The sequence below is a fragment of the Peromyscus leucopus genome, chromosome 22 (genome assembly GCF_004664715.2).
Source record: "Peromyscus leucopus breed LL Stock chromosome 22, UCI_PerLeu_2.1, whole genome shotgun sequence".
Taxonomy (NCBI): Eukaryota; Metazoa; Chordata; class Mammalia; order Rodentia; family Cricetidae; genus Peromyscus; species Peromyscus leucopus.
In genome coordinates, this window is record NC_051081.1 from 54,273,325 (window position 1) to 54,291,265 (window position 17,941).

Here is a 17,941-nt window from a genome sequence, read left to right on the forward strand (position 1 = left end):
ATTCCTCTCCCACATCAGGTATATAATGTATCAGGGAAGAGTCCTATCTTCAAATCCTAAGGATAATTTGTATTAACTATATCTAAGATATTCATATCTTTTTTATATATTTTATATAAGTTTCACATACATAAAATTTTATATACATTTTATAGTATATGTCAAATGTGCAATAAATATGTAAAAATCAATACAATATGAAGAGGAGGATACAGTCCTAAAGGAGTGTTTTGTAAATGAGAATTCACCCACCAGTCACACTTTGTGTGTCTTCTTTTACACTTATAGACCTAAGCTGCACAGCAGAGAGAGCCGAGCAGGCTAATTGCTGCATACAAAACTACCTCCCTGGCTGTGTTGCCAACGTATTCCCCTTCTCCATCTTCCATGAGTGATAAACTTCCACCCTTTCTGTATGCCTTAGCTGAAATCTATGCCCAGCCATCACAGGCAAGACAAAGTCTGTATTTTCATAGCAATTATCACATTACATTGGGTTCTGCTACAGCTTTTTTTTTTTTTAAGGAAGGACCAGGAAGTTTCAACCTGATTCCCAGTTCCAAGCACAGGCTTTGACTCTTACCTGATTTTCTGAATACTGACAAGGAGAACTCCAATTCAATGTTATGCCACACTCTTATTCACTCAACTGTTATTCATTGAATTCTTCCTATACACTGGTATAATCCTACATGCATGCCAAGACTGAGTATGATATGCACACACCTGCTCTCACAGAGCTTGGAACAACATGGCAGTGTAAACATATATGATAATTTGAGCTCACAAGGCAGGCTATGAGAACATGGGCAATAGGTTTGAGATTGACTCTCACCAGGGTTAGCTGGTATAAGGACGTAACCATGGACTTGAGATCAACACAATAAGGAAGATCAGTCCTGTGACTCTCTTGTGAATGAACTGGGGGGTAAATTGCAAAAATATGAAACAGGAGCTGGAGTGATGGCTCAATAGTTATGAGCACTGACTGTTCTTCCAGAGGACCCAGTTTCAATTCCCAGCACCCACATGGCAGCTCACAACTGTCTATAACTCCTGCTCCAGGGGATCTGACACACCCACACAGTCATATATGTAGGCAAAATGCCAATGTACATAAAATACAAAAAAATAATTTTTAGCTGTGTGGTGGTGGTGCATGCCTTTAATCCCAGCACTTGGGAGGCAGAGACAGGCAGATCTCTGTGAGTTCAAGGCCAGCCTGGGCTACAGAGTGAGTTCCAGAAAAGATACAAAGCTACACAGAGAAACCCTGTCTCGAAAAACCAAATATATAAATGAAACAAAGAAATTTAAATTAGGAAGATGAATAGAATTTTTGTACCATAAATGTATCCAGTATGTCTTATCGTGAGGGCTAGGCAATGGCTCAGTCCTAACAGGCTGGCAAGCTATATCAAGGGTTTGCATTCTATTTTGCAGTGTTCAACCCCTGTAAGTTTTACTGTAAGAGAATCATATGCACAATGTGCAGTGGCTTACAATTGACCACTTCTTGGGTTGTATACAAATTCTAAACTACTCTGTCAGGTATCTTATCCTCCTCAGAACAAGTCTATCTGTTTGTCCTGTATGAGAAAATCAAACAGCTGTGTACCAACACAGAACAAAATAATGCCTACTCTGCCTGCCCCAACTTCTGGATCCTCTGGGATAGATAGAACATGTCAGATTGGTCATCTAGGTCATCAGCCTGAGTGTCAAACTAAGGAAGTTTTAGTATTGTTTCTATTATGGCCACACTGGACAGGACAATCCTCTCAAGACTCAAGACACTTTCACAACTTGGAGAACACCTTCATGAGCACCATGACTGTCACAGGACTGTCAAAAACATCAATGTAATGATGCCTAATGATATTCTGCTATACTCATAGGTTGGTGCCTAGCCCATTTGTCATCAGAGAGACATCATCCAGCAACAGATGCAGACATCACATCCAAACATTATACAGAGTACAGAGAATCCTGTATAAGAGGGGGAGGAAGGATTGTAGGAGCCAGAGAGATCAAGGACACCACAAGAAAACCCACAGAATCAACTAACAGACTCAGGGGCCCACAGTGACTGAACCACAACCAGGAAGCATGTATATATATATATATATATATATATATATATATATATATATATATATATGCTTTATAATTATATAACTTGGTCTTCTTGTGGAACTCCTAACAGTAGGATCAGGGTTCGCTTCTGATTCTTTTGCCAGATTTCTGGACCCTGCTCCTCATACTGGGTTGCCTTGTTCAGCCTTAATATGAAGGGAGGTGCCTAGTCTTACTGCAACTTGATATGCAATGTTTGGTTGATATCCATGGGAGGCCCGGCCTTATCTGAACAGAAACATAGAGAAGGGGTGACAGTGGAAAGGGGGAGGGACTGGGAGAAGAGGAGGGAGGGAAAACTGCAGTCAGGATAATAATAATAATAATAATAATAATAATAATAATAATATAATTGAAAGAAGAAAAAAAGAAAGAAATGAACCCTAGGCTCAGAGACACTTTGCTACCACAGGATGGACATAAACATGAGTACTGAGGGACATCCAATTTCTAATTTTAAAAATCAATACTTTAAAGGGAGCCTCACAAAGCAGTTGCCTGTTTTTGCATCTGTAGTCAGACTGCTGTAGTTGTATGCAAAAACAGTCACGTTCCCTGGGTAGTTATGATTTTTTAAAAGTAATAATGATCAACTCATTAACTGTGGCTGCCTACAAGCACTTTGATAAGATTCATGTTCAGGCTACTGTTATTTAACGGATATTTATTTTAAAGTGGAAGCCACTCATGCATTCAGAATGCAGCAACTCTTCTGCTCCATCTCCATTAAATGGATATTGTATTATTTTCAAAAGCATGCATGCAATAGAGGAGCACAAAAGTGATTCCAGGGAGTTGCAAAGCTAAGCTGAATGTTAACAACCAGGTTGTATATTTGCTGACTTAATACAGAAAGTCTGAGTGAGAGTCTAAACCAAATGGGGTGTTTCTGAATCTGTAAGGTAAGGGGTTGTTGCTTTATTTATTGGTTGTTCCTGGACCAAAGGGTTTTAGGAGATGACCTAGAGTGGGTATGGGAAGAGTAGGACTGTCACCTGAGAGTGTCTAAAGGTAGTGGTCCTTGTGCTGAAAATCTAGGGGAGAGACTGCCTGAAGAATGATTCCAGAGTCAGAAGAACCAGACTTGTAAAGACAGTAAGTAGAGTGCTTGGTCATTAAGACCAAGGTCTCATGCCAGAAGGATCAGCCTTAGACAAAAGTGTTCACAAGAACAACCCCTGGCAGCTGGATTGAATGGGATGACAATTATAATGGGGTTAAGGAGACTGCACTGCATTCCAAGACAGAGGTCACCTGTCAATACAGAGTGTGGTTTGGAGTGCACTGTCATAGAATTTTGTCAAGGCTGGTATGGTGCTGTTGGTCTGAGAAATATTGAGAACCACCCCCACCCTATGCATGCATTTCTGAACTTGCTTTAAGCAGACATTTCTTAGGGTTTCTAATTGTTGTGAAGAGACACCATGGCCATGGCAACTCCTATGAGAAGAAAAAACATTTAATTGGGGTGGCTTACACTTTCAGAGGTTTTTGTCCATTATCATCATGGTACGTGCAGGCTGTCATGGTGCTGGGGAAGTAGCTGCATGTCCTACATCTTTACTTGCAGGGAACAGGAAGTGGTCTGAGACACTGGGCATGGCTTGAGCCTCACAATGACACACTTCCTCCAATGAAACCACATCTACTCCAACAAAGCCACATCTCCTAATTGTGACACTCTCTTTGGGGACCATTTTCTTTCAAACCACCACAAGGCAGAAATCAGAGACAGATGTGGAGTTAATGATCTACAGGGCTGGAGGGAGCTGCTGCAAGATCCTCCACTGGATGAAGGAATTGGAGACGCTGATGTTCACAGTATATAAAGTCTGAAGAAAGGTCCTTGAAAGTATATCCCCTTTGCATGCTCAGAGCATACCCAGCTCTAGTCTGCTCCAGTAACTTTAAAACTTGTTCACGTGGACTATATGTACACAAAACTATATATGGCAGAGGAATGCATACTAACAGGTGTCCACAAGCTGTGTACCCACATCAGTGTGCCCAAGGTCAAGAAAGATGCTGTGAGGAACTTTCCATGTATCCTAGAGAAATATTCCATTTATCTCAAGTACCAATTAATGATGTTTGTCTCACATAGTCTTAAGTAAAGAAAGCATTTCCCTTAACATAGTTTGTAACTGTTATTAACAAACATGGGATGCTCATAGATATTTCAATGGACTAAACTCCAATTTCTGGTTTCATATTTTATTTTTGTTTGTAGCCCTCTCCATTCGCTTAATTCATAGCCCCCAAGATTTCTTCTTTGTCCTAGTAAAATGAGATGATGTGTAAGTGATGTAGGAGATCTGGAGGGCAAACCTGTGAATTCTGTGAACCAACCAATCTAGATTTAAACCTTACACTGGCTTTGTACAGAGATTCTGACATCCCTGAAACACAGCCCCACAATCTTTAAGAGAAGGGTATTGGAGAGATGAACCAGAATTTTGTATGTCTAGCCTATTCTGGCTGATATACCAAAATGCCACAGACAAAGTTAGTTTATACAATGTATTGTTGCAGTCTTGGGACTAGACACTGGATACCAAATTGCTAGTAAATGTGCCCAGTAAAGGTTCAGTTCCTAAGAGATGGCTTCTCATGGTGGCATTGCTTAGTGGAAGGGGCACAAATGCTCTTGGCATCTTTTACAATGTGCTAATCCACTCTGTAGTATTTCCACTCCAAGGATCCAGTCATCTCCCAGTGCCCTGCCTATAAAACTATCACACAGGGACTGGATTTCAGCATAAAAGTGCCCTGGGGTAGAGTACAGGCTTTCACATGCACAGAGTTTCACACAAAGGCTTTCACACACAGGGTTTTACACAGAGTTTCACATGTAGGATTTGGCATGCAGGTTTTTATGCACAAACTTTCACACGTAGGATTTTCTACACCAGGCTTCCTTATGTGGGGTTTCACATACTGTCTTTCATGCATGGACTTTCACTTGCAGGATTTCACACACAGGCTTTGATATGCAGGTTTTCACACATAGGTTTTCACACACAGGGTTTCTCACACAGACTTTCACCTGCTGGCTTTACACATAGGATTTCATATGCAGGCTTTCCTGTGCAGGTCTTTCTTATGTAGGACTTCACACACAGACATTCACATGTAGACTTTTACATGTAGAGTCTCATACATAGACTTTCACACACAGAATTTCACACACAGGCTTTCATGCACAAACTTTCCCATGCAATGTTTCATGCACAGGGTTTCACATACGGTGCCAAGTAAAGTCTTAGCATTTGAAGTAGACATTCAATAGATTTTAGTTTCAGGTATTTTTATTCCTGTGCCTTTGTTCTTCCCTTTTAGGGCTTCAGATAATACAGCTCAGTTGGTAAAAGCTATTGTAATGCAAGCATGTGGACCTGAGTTCAAGTATCCAAAATGAATGTAAAGGTTGGATGTGTAGAACCAGTGTCTGTAATCCCAGGATGCATACTACAGAGAAAGAAAGGAAGATCTTGGGAGGCTCAAATGAACTAGCCTGGTGTACCCAGCCAGGAATAACAGACCCTGTCTCAAACCAAGTAGTGAGAACAGATATCTGAGATCATGCTCTGTCCTCAATGCATGTATATTACCACATTCACACACAGAAATGTGCATACAATCACACACACACACCAACATACACATTGTATGTACACACACAGTCACATACCTTTTATTTTGTCTATCTGCTTAATTAAGGTCTGCTCATTATCAGAAAAACCCAGCCCAGCCAGTGAATCCAAGGTGCACTAAAATCCCTTAAATATCTTTGGACAGTGTTCTTTCATGAGAATCCCCTAAATGAATTCAGTGGCAATTCTCTCTCTCTCTCTCTCTCTCTCTCTCTCTCTCTCTCTCTCTCTCTCTCTCAAACACACACACACACACACACACACACACACATATGCATTACACAAACACACCACACACACACATACACACACACACACACACACACACACACACACACACACACGCATGGTTTGATTTCTTTGCTGGCTAAGGAATCTAGGCTGAAATCCTGACTACACACAAGAGGGCCATTGCCTATGGAAAGAAAGAACATGCTTCAAACTGGTGCACTGCAAAGTAACAAAGTGACACCCCATTTAGCAAACAGAGCAGAAATCTACACTTTTCTGCAGAGCCAGTGGCTGCCTGTGTGGTGGCCTAGACTTCCAGGCAAGCTGGAGCAGCCCTGGCTTCAGTTAAACAGACATCAAAAATCCCAACGCCCTCTCTATCCACAGGCAGAGTTTCTTATCAAAGTCCTCTACTCCTCAAAGACTTTATTTTTCTAACACAGCAAAACAATGGCTCTTTCATGCAGGATTGGAATATTGCAAACCTAATAAAGGTGAGTGAAACTCTATCGCAGAGTGTGAGCAGGAACAACATGGGCCTTAAGTGTTTGAGCTGAACGGGGCTTCATTTCACAATATCACAGGGTTGCAGATGGAAAGATGACTCGCCAGTCTCGCACCTGGAGTGCAGTTAGAGTAATCCTAGCCTGCAGCACAGAGCAAGGCTCCTCAGCTGCTGCTGAACCCAGATCCCCATGATGCTGGGGCATTGTTCCTCTGGCAGACATGGGGGCAGGGGTTCAATTCTTGTCTGAGCACCCACACACAGACTCACACCAGATTTCTCAGTGTGGAAGCCAACTTCCTAACAATGCCAGGTGTTGTTTCTTAGCCTGTGACATCACTCTCTGTGGTATCAGTGGGGAGAACCTGATCTGTGCTGGGTCCAGTGGGGCTGAGATCCTGATGCGCTCTCTGAAGACAGGTTCTGCGGGGCTGGACGGAGGGACAAACTGTAGCAGGCCTTGCTCTGTACGCTTTTGATAGCTGCTCATATTTCTGCTCCCAGACCTCATTGTGGAAGCTTGATGTTTCAGGTCTTGGGCTTCTCGAACTGTTTGTTCCCCTAGTGTTAGCCTAGACTAGGTGTATCCAACATCAGGCTGCCACATGTCAGCTGTGAATGTGGTCCAACATATCTGTAGACCATAATATAATGTCATGTCCAAAGGTCAGACACCTGGCCCTAGGTGTTCTCCAATGGCTGTCAGGTAAGTTCTCTTTAGGGAAGGAGGGATCATTTGCTTTCTTTTGGCCTATACAACCTTCATCAGGCTCAAAGTTGTCTTTGGGCTTGATGGGACATCTTTCTTCACTGACTTCTAGTGGCACTTGGCTTGAACATGAAGAGTTTGATTTTGTAACATCAGTGATCATTAGTGTCAGAAATACCTTACAACATTTCTGAGTTTTTATCCTCACCTTGTAAAGAAGGTTTGGAACCTCCATGGTTTGAACATGTTCTCAAATCCATGTCTTACTGTGTTTGGGAGGAGAAACCACTGGAACATGATTAGGGTTACATAAGGCCACAGAGGAGACCATCTATGATGTACTGGTGGCTTTATGAAAAGAGAAAGAGACCCAAGCTGGCATGCTTCTGTGTCTCATTGTGTATATCTTCTGGTAGGCTGCAGCAAGGAGGGCTCCCCAGATATTGGAGCCATGTTCCTGGGCCTCCCAGCCTCCAGAACTGTAGACTAAGAAATTATTCACTCTTAAGTTATCCAGTCACATGGATTTTGTTATAGCATCAGAAGGTAGACTAAGCAGCAACAAGGTAAAAGAGGATAAGAAAAGCTCTCTCAACCTTAAGCACTTCCCTAAATCTAGGACATTCTAAATATTCATCTGTAGCTACTTCTAAAAGTAGAACAGCACTTCTGCTCCTCCAAAGTGCTATGAACTAGTTACTGATGTGCACTGACAGTAACTGGAAGCAATCTTTTCATGGATGCCTTTATTTGAGTCTCTTTTGTGTATGTAAGATCAATTACTGTATAGCAGCACATATCAGATGACTTCATAGACATGTCCTCTTGAGTTGCCTGCATCTCACTGAGACATACACATTTTCATTTAATGAAGCAGTAGTAAGATGTGTTGTTTAATGAACATTTACTATGTCCACACCTGATGGCTGCACTTCACATGTTTTATCTCAAATCTGTACACTAGGGACTGATATTTTCATTTACGGAATAGTGAATTGGACATCAGAGAGGGCAGATAACACTCACAAAATCACACAATGGCAGATCTCAAGATCAAACTTGGCTTAGTGCCCCTTCCAATGCACTGTCTGTCCTTCCTCATCAGTATTCTAGGTGGCCATCTACTTTAATTGACAGACTTAGAGTTCTTCCCAAAGTCAAATATGAGAGAGAGTCAACAAAAGTACTCAAGGAGCTAGGTGAAGACATTCTCTGGCTTGTTCTAAGAACCCTGAGAAGACTTCAAAAAAAAGTGTAAGGGGAAAAATCCTCCCCAACCCTCTCTTAATTCCATCTTCATTTGAGGACTTTCTCTGACCTTCTGCTTGCTCAGTGTGACTTGCAATGGCTTCCTGCAGGGCTTCTTCTTTCTCCTGGAACATCTGCCCAGGAACCCCACTCTTTTTTTTGGGGGGGGGGGTTTCTGAGACAGGGTTTCTCTGTGTAGTTTTGGTGCCTGTCCTGGATCTCACTCTGTAGACCAGGCAGGCCTTGAACTCACAGAGATCCACCTGACTCTGCCTCTTGAGTGCTGGGATTAAAGGTGTGTACCACTGCTGCCCCAGGAACCCCACTCTTGAGCAGTGAAGTCCACTGAGACTCACTGGTGGCTGGTAGTGCAGAGCAATCATAAAGCTGGGTTTTCACTGCTGCCAAGACTTACTGGAGGTTTTACACACAATGTACAGAGCTCTAAGAATATCCTTCCCAGTGGAGTTCCAAAGCCTGGCTCTACTCCTCCAGGGGCCGGCTTTTCAAGGTACAAGCCATTGGAGAAGAATTCAGAACACAACTGTATGAATTATCCACACCCCAAACCCCTGTTAAACTTACAGGGGCTTCACAAAATAGCATTCACAAAATGGCATCATGAGTGCTCAGTCCAAAACTTAGAGAACTCACTCAGGGAAGAATCTAGTTCAATGAGAGACTTGTTCCAAGTCTTAGTTCAATGTTGTCAGTCCCCAGTCCCTACAATAGCTGCTCTGCTATCCCTCTCACTGCTCCAGAGCTTGTTTCATGCATAACAAAGGACTGTGGTGGGCACATTTAGTGAGGCAAATTGACTTGCATGTCTCTCTTTCCCACCACACAGAAAGATATGGGTTGAGTGACCTGTATTTCCATATCTTGGGATCAGACAGTGCCAGCACCAGGGACAAGATCACTGAGTGGATGGGAGATACATATTTATTCAGTATTGAGACATAAACTGAAACAGTGGTGTTGGCCACCCAAAGAGTTGCAGTAGAACAGACAGTCATTCAGATGTAAGAGGGAAGTAGTTACTGGCAAGATTTTGAAAAGAAGACAAAATTCCAAAGCTGCTATGAAAGGTCCAATCAGTTCATTTTACCTTGATCAAATGATCAAGACCTCAAGGCTCAAGAAGGGGGCTTCCACAGCCCGGTGGTGGAAGCACCTTTAATCCCACCACTCGGAAGGCAGAAGCAGGCAGATCTCTGTGAGTTCAAGGCCAGCCTGTTCTACAAAGTGAGTTCTAGGACAGGCTCCAAAACTACACAGAAAAACCCTGTCTGGAAAAACAACAACAACAAAAGGGCTTCCCCAAGTTATCCTTCTATATGTACACAGCTATGCATTCCTGATTCAACCCATGGAATCCATTTTCCCTCCGCACAATCCACACAAATTTAAGGATTCTTTGACACTGAACTTCAGCAGGTTTTGTTTAGGTCTCTCCTGTCATTGCACGATGAATCAATGAAGCATGTGAAGAGTCCCTGGCTGAGGCCTCTGCACAGACCCACAGGTTGACAGATACAACATGTGACTGGTTTTTTTGTTTGTTTTGTTTTGTTTTGTTTTTAATCCTGGCCACATGAAGCCCTCCCCATTTGCAAGTGACATCCTTCTGAGACGGGTCCCTGAGACTGGAGGGACATTCACACTTATCTTAAGCATCATGTGTGCCAGGAAACGTGCCAGGCACATTGAAGCTATCTTTCCTTTAAGCTACAGTCTACATCAGACTGCAGCTTCAACTCATATTGCAGGGTAGCTCCCCATGCCCCCTTTTATAATGAAACAAAGTCAAAGCCACTCACAGCTCATCCAGCATATGATGTCAAAGTCTAAATGCATCTACAGTCACATACTTCCTACTCTCCCAGTTTTCAATAACGGAAGGGCTTATTCTAGAGGGAAGCAGTGATGGCTCAGTGTTCCTTATCAGCCCCTTAAAGAAACATGGAGCAAAGCCTGTCATGTGCCAGCCACTATTCTGGGCACTGAGAAGCTTACAGTGAACGCTGTCGGCTATGATCCCATGTCTAGAGCTGACCTGAAAGTGATGACATCAGCAGCGTGCTCTCTTCTATCAACTACATGGAAACCCAGACCTCTCGTATGTTATTATATCCTCATGTGCTCCTAAAATAGTCACTTGGAGAAAGCAGAGAATGATCAAAAGAATACCATTTTGACTCCTCCCGAACTCCTGCTGCCTAGAATTAATTAGGTCCTGCTTTCTGCTTGTGTTTGCAACTCTGAGATTCTGTGGAAGCACATATCTGTGGAGGACCAGCCCAGAATTCTCCTCCATGTTCAGCTAGCAAAGTTCTCCAGTCTTACCAGCAGTTTACTGTCACTGTGCTTCAGACCTCAAGGGTCCCTTCCCCCTTGTCCACATCCCTGCCTCTACTTTCTAATAGGGAGGAGAGAGTGCTGCCACTCAGAGGCCTCATTTCCTTTCCAGCATCTCCCATCATGGATTCCTTGAGAGGCAGACGAGGCTGTGCCAGTAGGGATATACAGAAAAAGGGCACAGCTTTCCTTGGATCTAAGTGGCCATTAACAGTGTAAAGGAAGGAAGATCTTAAGTCAGAGACACATGGGTGTGTTCAACATGAGGCACTTATAAAGATAAAGTACACAACTTTCTGATGACATTCCCCAGAGGGAATTCTTGTCAGGTAGCACCTAGTTTGAATAGTCTCCACCAAAACTCAAGCTAGAAGCTTTGTCCCTGCGCTGGGAGAGGGGCTCTCAGGAGGCATTGGTGTCCTGGAATGAAGCTCCCAACTCATTCTGTTCTTGTGGGAATGGATCGGTTGTCAGGGCGATGAACCTTGTTCTCCTCTCTCCAGCACTGGCTTGCACTTGGACTTTCTGTCATGAGTTAAAGCTGCTTGAATTTTTCCCAAGAAGCTGGTACAACGCTGCTGTGTGTGTCTTTGGACTTCCCAGCCTCCAGAACCAAGAGATGAAAGAAAGCCTTTCTTTAGAAATCACCCAGCAGCCAGGATTTTGCTATAGTGACAGAAAAAGAACCAAGACAGGTAGGGGAAGCAATGCCAATGAAATCACTTGTTCAAACAAATCTGCATCATTTACAGGCAAAAATAATGCATTTTTATGTCTTAAATCAAAATAAAATGATAGTTTGGATATGCATTTTAAAATGTTATCATATATAAGTACATACATGTGTGCACATATGTGTAATTATCTTTCCCAAACCCCACCACTTTAACTTTTATAGTTTTATATTATGTATAAATTTGCTTTTATTTTGTGTGCATGAATGCTTTCCGCTTTCCCACATGCATATTAGTGAATGGTGTGTGTACCTAATGCCCTTGGAAACCTGAAGAAGGTCATAGAAGAAGACATCCAATCTTCTAGAAATGAAGTTACAGTTGGTTGTGAGCCAATATGTGAGTGCTGGAAACTGAACCTGGGTCCTCTGCAAGGATAGTCAGTGCTTTTAACTGCTGAACCATCTCTCCAACCCTGTATAGTTTTATTTATTTAAACATAAAATGAACATAAGTCATACACAAATTTATACTGTAACTTTCTAGTAGCCTGACTCCTGCAAGAGCTGAGGAGGACCTAATATGTAGCATTAGCCAATGTCACCACTGTAAGCCTTCCTAACCTGAACGGTTTGAAGCAACCAGTCCTCAACAAATTTCCATATGTTTATCAAGCACTTCCAAAATCAGCATAGTAGATGTCCTGGTTAGTTTTTTTTTTTTTTTTTAACTTGACAAACACTAGAATTATTTGGGAAGAGGAACCACAACTGAAAAAAATGCCTCCATCAGATTGGTCTGTTGGCAAGTCTGTTGGGGGGACATTTTTTGATTAATGATTAATGTGGGAGAATCTAGCCCCTGTGGGCAGTCCATCCTTTGAGCTGATGGTCCAGGATTGTATAAGAAAGCAAGTTTAGAAGGTCATGGAAGGAAAACAAGCTAGTAAGCTGCATTTCTTCATGGTCTCTGCTTAAGTTCCTGTCTCCAGGTTCCTACTTGAATTCCTGTCCTGACTTCCCTCAATGACAGACTATGATCTCACACATTATCCAAATAAACCTTTTCCTCCCCACATTGCTTTAGTCATGGTATTTGTTGAAAGCAAAACCAAAACAAACAAACAAGCAAAACAAAACCTTAAGACAGTAGCCCAGGCCTCTAAAAGACTCTAAGATCCAGCCAGCATTTCTGTTTGTTAACTCACAGTCACTCTGGAGAGAAATGAGTTTAGGATATTTCAATTTTTATTTTTATTTTTTAGCTAGGAAATAATGTTTCAGAGTGCGTGAAGACTATGTAAGCAAATAAAAACTGACAGAAAAAAGAAGAGTTGGATGAATCTCTGCTTGTTGCCATCATGGATGGTGACGGTGAAATGAAATAGAATACTGGTGTCCAATCCCTAGGGATAAGGGTCCTCACTGCACATCCACAGTCTCACACTGTAACTATGCTTCTAGCATTTCTTGTATATACACACACACACACATGCACACGATCTTGGTAGAGGAACCTCACTCAGTGAGCTAATTGCCTTCCCTGCTCAAGTTCATGAATGCAGGTGTTGGTGATGAGAGAACTGGAGTCTGTTTCATCAAATTATTCTCCTGGTTTTATGGCCACAGCAGCCCTCTAGAATCACATTAACCACAGGGAAAGAGTCTAGGAACGTGACGGCAATGGCATTGAAGCCCAACCTCCTTGAGAAAGCCCTTTTCTCCAGCCACAAGGAAGCAAGCCAAAGCTACAGCTACATTTCAGTGAAAAACAAAAACATGAAAGTTAGACTAGACAGTGATGCCACCACAAGCTACATAACCCCAAAAAAGTCGCCTAGTCTTTCTGAGCCTTATTTACGGACTCTAATTATGTGACAGTTGATGCCTACTTTCCTACCATGGATCAAGAAATGGAATGTCCTGAAAAATCTTTTCCAATGTTTAAAATAAGATGGGATGCGAGGTTAATTTATTAGAATGGAGAATTCTCCCATCCTGGAGAATTTCAGCTATATGAGTAGCAATTGCTATTGGCCTAAAGATTTTGGGAATAATAGCTATGATAGGATGACCTGGGGTAAACAGAACACACACACACACACACACACACACACACACACACACACACACACACAGTGAAGTAAAATAAAATAGAATAACACATTCTGTTTCAATCCATATTTTAAGATCTTGAAAGGTTTTGTGGTTTGGGGATCAGATAGAAATGAGAGGACATGTGTTGCCTTCATTCTGTGACTGGAAGGCCCTTGAGTAGGGGGAGGATCAAGGCTTGAAGATTCCTGACAGAAACTGCTAGCCCCAGGCAAGTTCCTCTCTCTGAAACGAAGTCCCTTGTCAGGTGGTATTGCATTGATTGGAGCTAATCCTAAATGTTAGAAATGAAAAAGGCCTTATGTCAAGATCCTGGCACTTCAGGAAAAAAAAAAAAGCTGAAGTATTTAGGAGCACAAGAATGTCCTGCGGAAGTAGCTCAGGGGTGAGTAATGGACAGGAGTTGATTCTTGAATGTCTTCATTTTTGCATCTGGCCAAATGGAGTCAAGCCAGAGTCAAAGCTTTTCACTTTTGAGGGTCATTTTCTTCAGTTCGTATCTTCATGTTATCTGGAATTACAAGCAAAAGCCACTGGCACTTCGACAAGGCCATAAATCATATTAGGGGTATTGCCTAGAACAGCCATGCAAAGCTGAGAGGCATCTCCATGCAGACACTCTGCTCCTTTGTGTGTGTCTACCTTCCGCCCATGCCTCCATCGTGGGGTGAATATTCACCTGGGAATTGTGTGGGAAGCAGTGAGAGGTCGGTGTTGTGAGCTGAGGAGAAGGATGCTGTGGTACTTTCTCTCCTGGCTTCTCCAGTCTTCTTTAATATACAAACTACACAGAACAAGAGATAGGAAGATTAACTGAGAGATAGGCAATTGATTAATAAACAGTTAAGTTACAGGCAGACACAGTGAACAAAATAAGTCAGGGGCCTTTGGTTCCACTAGAGTTATCTGTTTCAAAACTATGCACTTTCACTTTAGAAAATAGGAATTTACTTTGTCTGTTTCTGTTCATATAGTCTCTCTCTATAGCTCAGGATGGTTTTAAACTAGCTAGTTAGCTAGACATCATGGCTGGCTCATAAAGACTTTGAATGGTGACTGTGTCCACAGGAGGAAAGTGGTCCTAAACAATAGCTCACTCCTGTGCTTGGGTTTGTAAGGATTTCTCTCTCAGTAGGCACATATGAAAAGGGCAGGAGAGAGCCTTGGGAGTACTGGACGCAAGTCAAACCTCAGCTCTGCTCTTTCATAGCTGTGTGACCTCAGAGAAGTTTGTGATAGCTCTTCTGTCAACTTCCTTCACTGGAAGAAGAGCAGAAATTCCAAGACCCATCCAACCTCATGGTTAACATTAAACAATGCCATAATTACTCCACAAAACTTCTAGTGCAAAGTCTGTGACCAGGAAGCACATCCCATCACCTTTAATTTTCCTCTTTGCATCATAAGCCTTGTGCCAATGTCAAGGAGAGGCTTGTCCATCTCTGAGAATTTTGGAGGAAGGTGTCATACTTAGTTTTCCTGTTGCTGTGATAAAATACTCTGACAAAAGCAAATTAAGGGAGAAAGTTTATTTAGCTTGAAGTCCTAGGTTATAGTCCTTTGTGGCAGGAAAGTCACAGGACAGCAGCCCAGAGAGCTGGTCACATCATGTCCATAGTGGGAAGAAAAGAACAGTGAACACAAGCTCTCAGCTCCCTGGAGCCTTTTCATCCAGTCGAGGATCCAGCCCATGAAATGGTGGCACCCACTATGAGCTGGCATTTCCATCTCAATGAACACAGTCAAGAACCCCCGACTCCCCCCCACCAAGCATGCCCAAAGCTCCTTCTCCCAGGAGATTCTAGATTCCGTCAAGTTGACAGTTCACACTAACTCACAGAAGAGAGAAGCATTTTCCCAAGAAGTAGATGACTGTTGGTTGGAGAAGAAAATACATCTCAAGGGAAGCAGACTCCACAAAGACGGACTCCCAGGGCTGCTAACTCAGCTGACGAGGTGGTCCTGTCATCCACTGTGGTCACAGACTCCAGGATCACCACCTCCTAGGCACACATGATTCAGCTGTGTCGACTTGGGCAGCTGGCTGAATCTGCGGTATGTTATACCACCTTTTATTCTCTGTTCTCAAGCTCTTGTCCTGTACATATTCCTCCTCAAGACAGCCTGAGAGCAGCAGTATTGGAGTCAAATGAAAATTTGGTGAAAAGTACAGCCCTCTCTGAACATGTTCAGAGGATGGGAGGTCACAAAGGGATCACAGCAAAGAACTTCCCAGAATTCAACTTGGCTTTCTGGTAATACTGTAATTTGTACTTTCTCCAGTTACTTGATTTGATGCAATTCCTACCTCATCCATTTATTTCAAACCATTTAGAGAGACATGTAGATAGATGAAAACATGAACTATTCACTTTTCAGTGACAGGCTTGTTTTGCTTAGTATGATATTCTTCAGTTTGATGCATTTCCTTGCGGATCATGATCACATGATTTAAAGCTTCTTTACCACGGGCTAACGTTCTGTTACGTGGTTTGTGACATTTCCTTTTCCTTCATCTAGTCATAGGAACTGTCCTACTTCACTTTCTCTCTGTGATAGGCCACTCTGACCAAAACCAGTTTGGGCAGGAAAAGAGTTTTGGGCTTGCAAGCTGCGGTCCATCAGAGAAGCAAGCTAGCACAGGAGCATGAAGCAGGAACCAGAGGCAGGTATTGAAATCTAGACTATGGAGGACAGCTGCTTTGTGGGCTGGTTTCTTTTTATAACCCAGGACCACAAGTCCAGAGGAAGCACTATCCACAGTCTGCTGGTCCCTCTCCCATCAATCACTAATCAAGAATTGCCTCACAAACATGCCCACAGGCCAATCTGATGGAGGCAATTCTTTAGTTGGGGTTCCCTTCTCCTGACATGCCCAGGAATCCAGGTTGATTCTACATCTTGGCTTCTGTAAATAATGCTATGGTGGGCATATATATCTACCCACCTTCTGTCTGCTCATTTCCTTTCCTTTGGGTACATACACCAGAGTTATATGGCTGAATAATTCTATTTCTGTATTTTTTTTTTAAAGAAATTCCAACTGTTTTCCTTAGTGACCTAACTTACCTTCCCAACAACAGTATGTAAGATTCCTCATCTCTACATCCTTGCTGATGTGTGTCATCTTTTAATCATTTATTTCCTTATTTTTTTTATAACAGCCCTTCTGATTGGGGTGAGATTTGAGTCTCAGCATACTTTACATTTTTTCATATACTTATACCTTGTTTGTACTCCTTTTGCGAAGCATGCATTCAGATCACCCATTTCTGATGCTGACTTGGCCGTGTTGTTATTTGATGCCCCATGGCATGAAGGATTGTCAGACCTCCCCTCCCATTCTGTGGGTGGGATCTCCCCGCGCTACTGATTGGTTCCTTTCCTGCGCAGAAGCTGTAGAACCGGAGTGCGTCTTGTCAGCCAATTCTTGTTCTGTTTCCTGAGCTATCGGAGTCCTACCCAGGAAACCATCATCTGTGCCAAACATCTAAAGGGCTTCCTGTTTCCCCTGCTGTTTCTTCCGTTTCCCCTACTGCTCCTCCCACTTCCCATGCTGCTTCTTTTCTGCCTTGGAAATTTTCGGCCTTGCTTTCAGAACTTTGACTCACTTTCAGATTGACTTTTGTGCCTGGTGAGAGATAGGTGTCAAATTTCTTTTATTATCATGTAAATGCTCAGTTCCTCCAGAACCACCTGTGAAAGGGACACACATACACACACACCCCACTGTCAAGATTCAAGTCTCTTACATGTGAGGTTGTTTCTGATCAACTGGTCAAACTACCCTCCCACGTTCCTGCTCTATGGAAGGGCCACCTTACTTTTGCCACGTGTCTCTGCTGTGATTTACATTCTGGTTCTCCGGAGCCACCAGAATGGCTCTTTCTGCACAGAATTGCCATGACTATTTCATTTTTGGTTTTGTGTTTCCATGTGAATTTAGCATTGCTTCCTTTTGATTGTGTGAAGAACATCATTGGTATTTTGGTGGGGATTGAATTGAATATATAGATCATTTTGAGCAGCATGGACATTTCAGAAATACTAATTTACCCAGCCCATAAACAAGTGGGGATTTTCATCTTTCCGTGTCTCTTCCAATTTCTTCAGTGTTTAATTTGTTTAGCTTTATTCCTAGGTGGGTCATTCTCCCTACCCCCCACTATTGTTAATGGGATTGCTTTCCTAATTCCCACCTTGCCATGTTCATTATTGTTATATAAAAAAAGCTACTGATTTCCAATCCTGCTACTTTGATGAATTTGCTTATCAGTTCAGTATCATATGGTCTTCAGGCTCTTCTAACTATA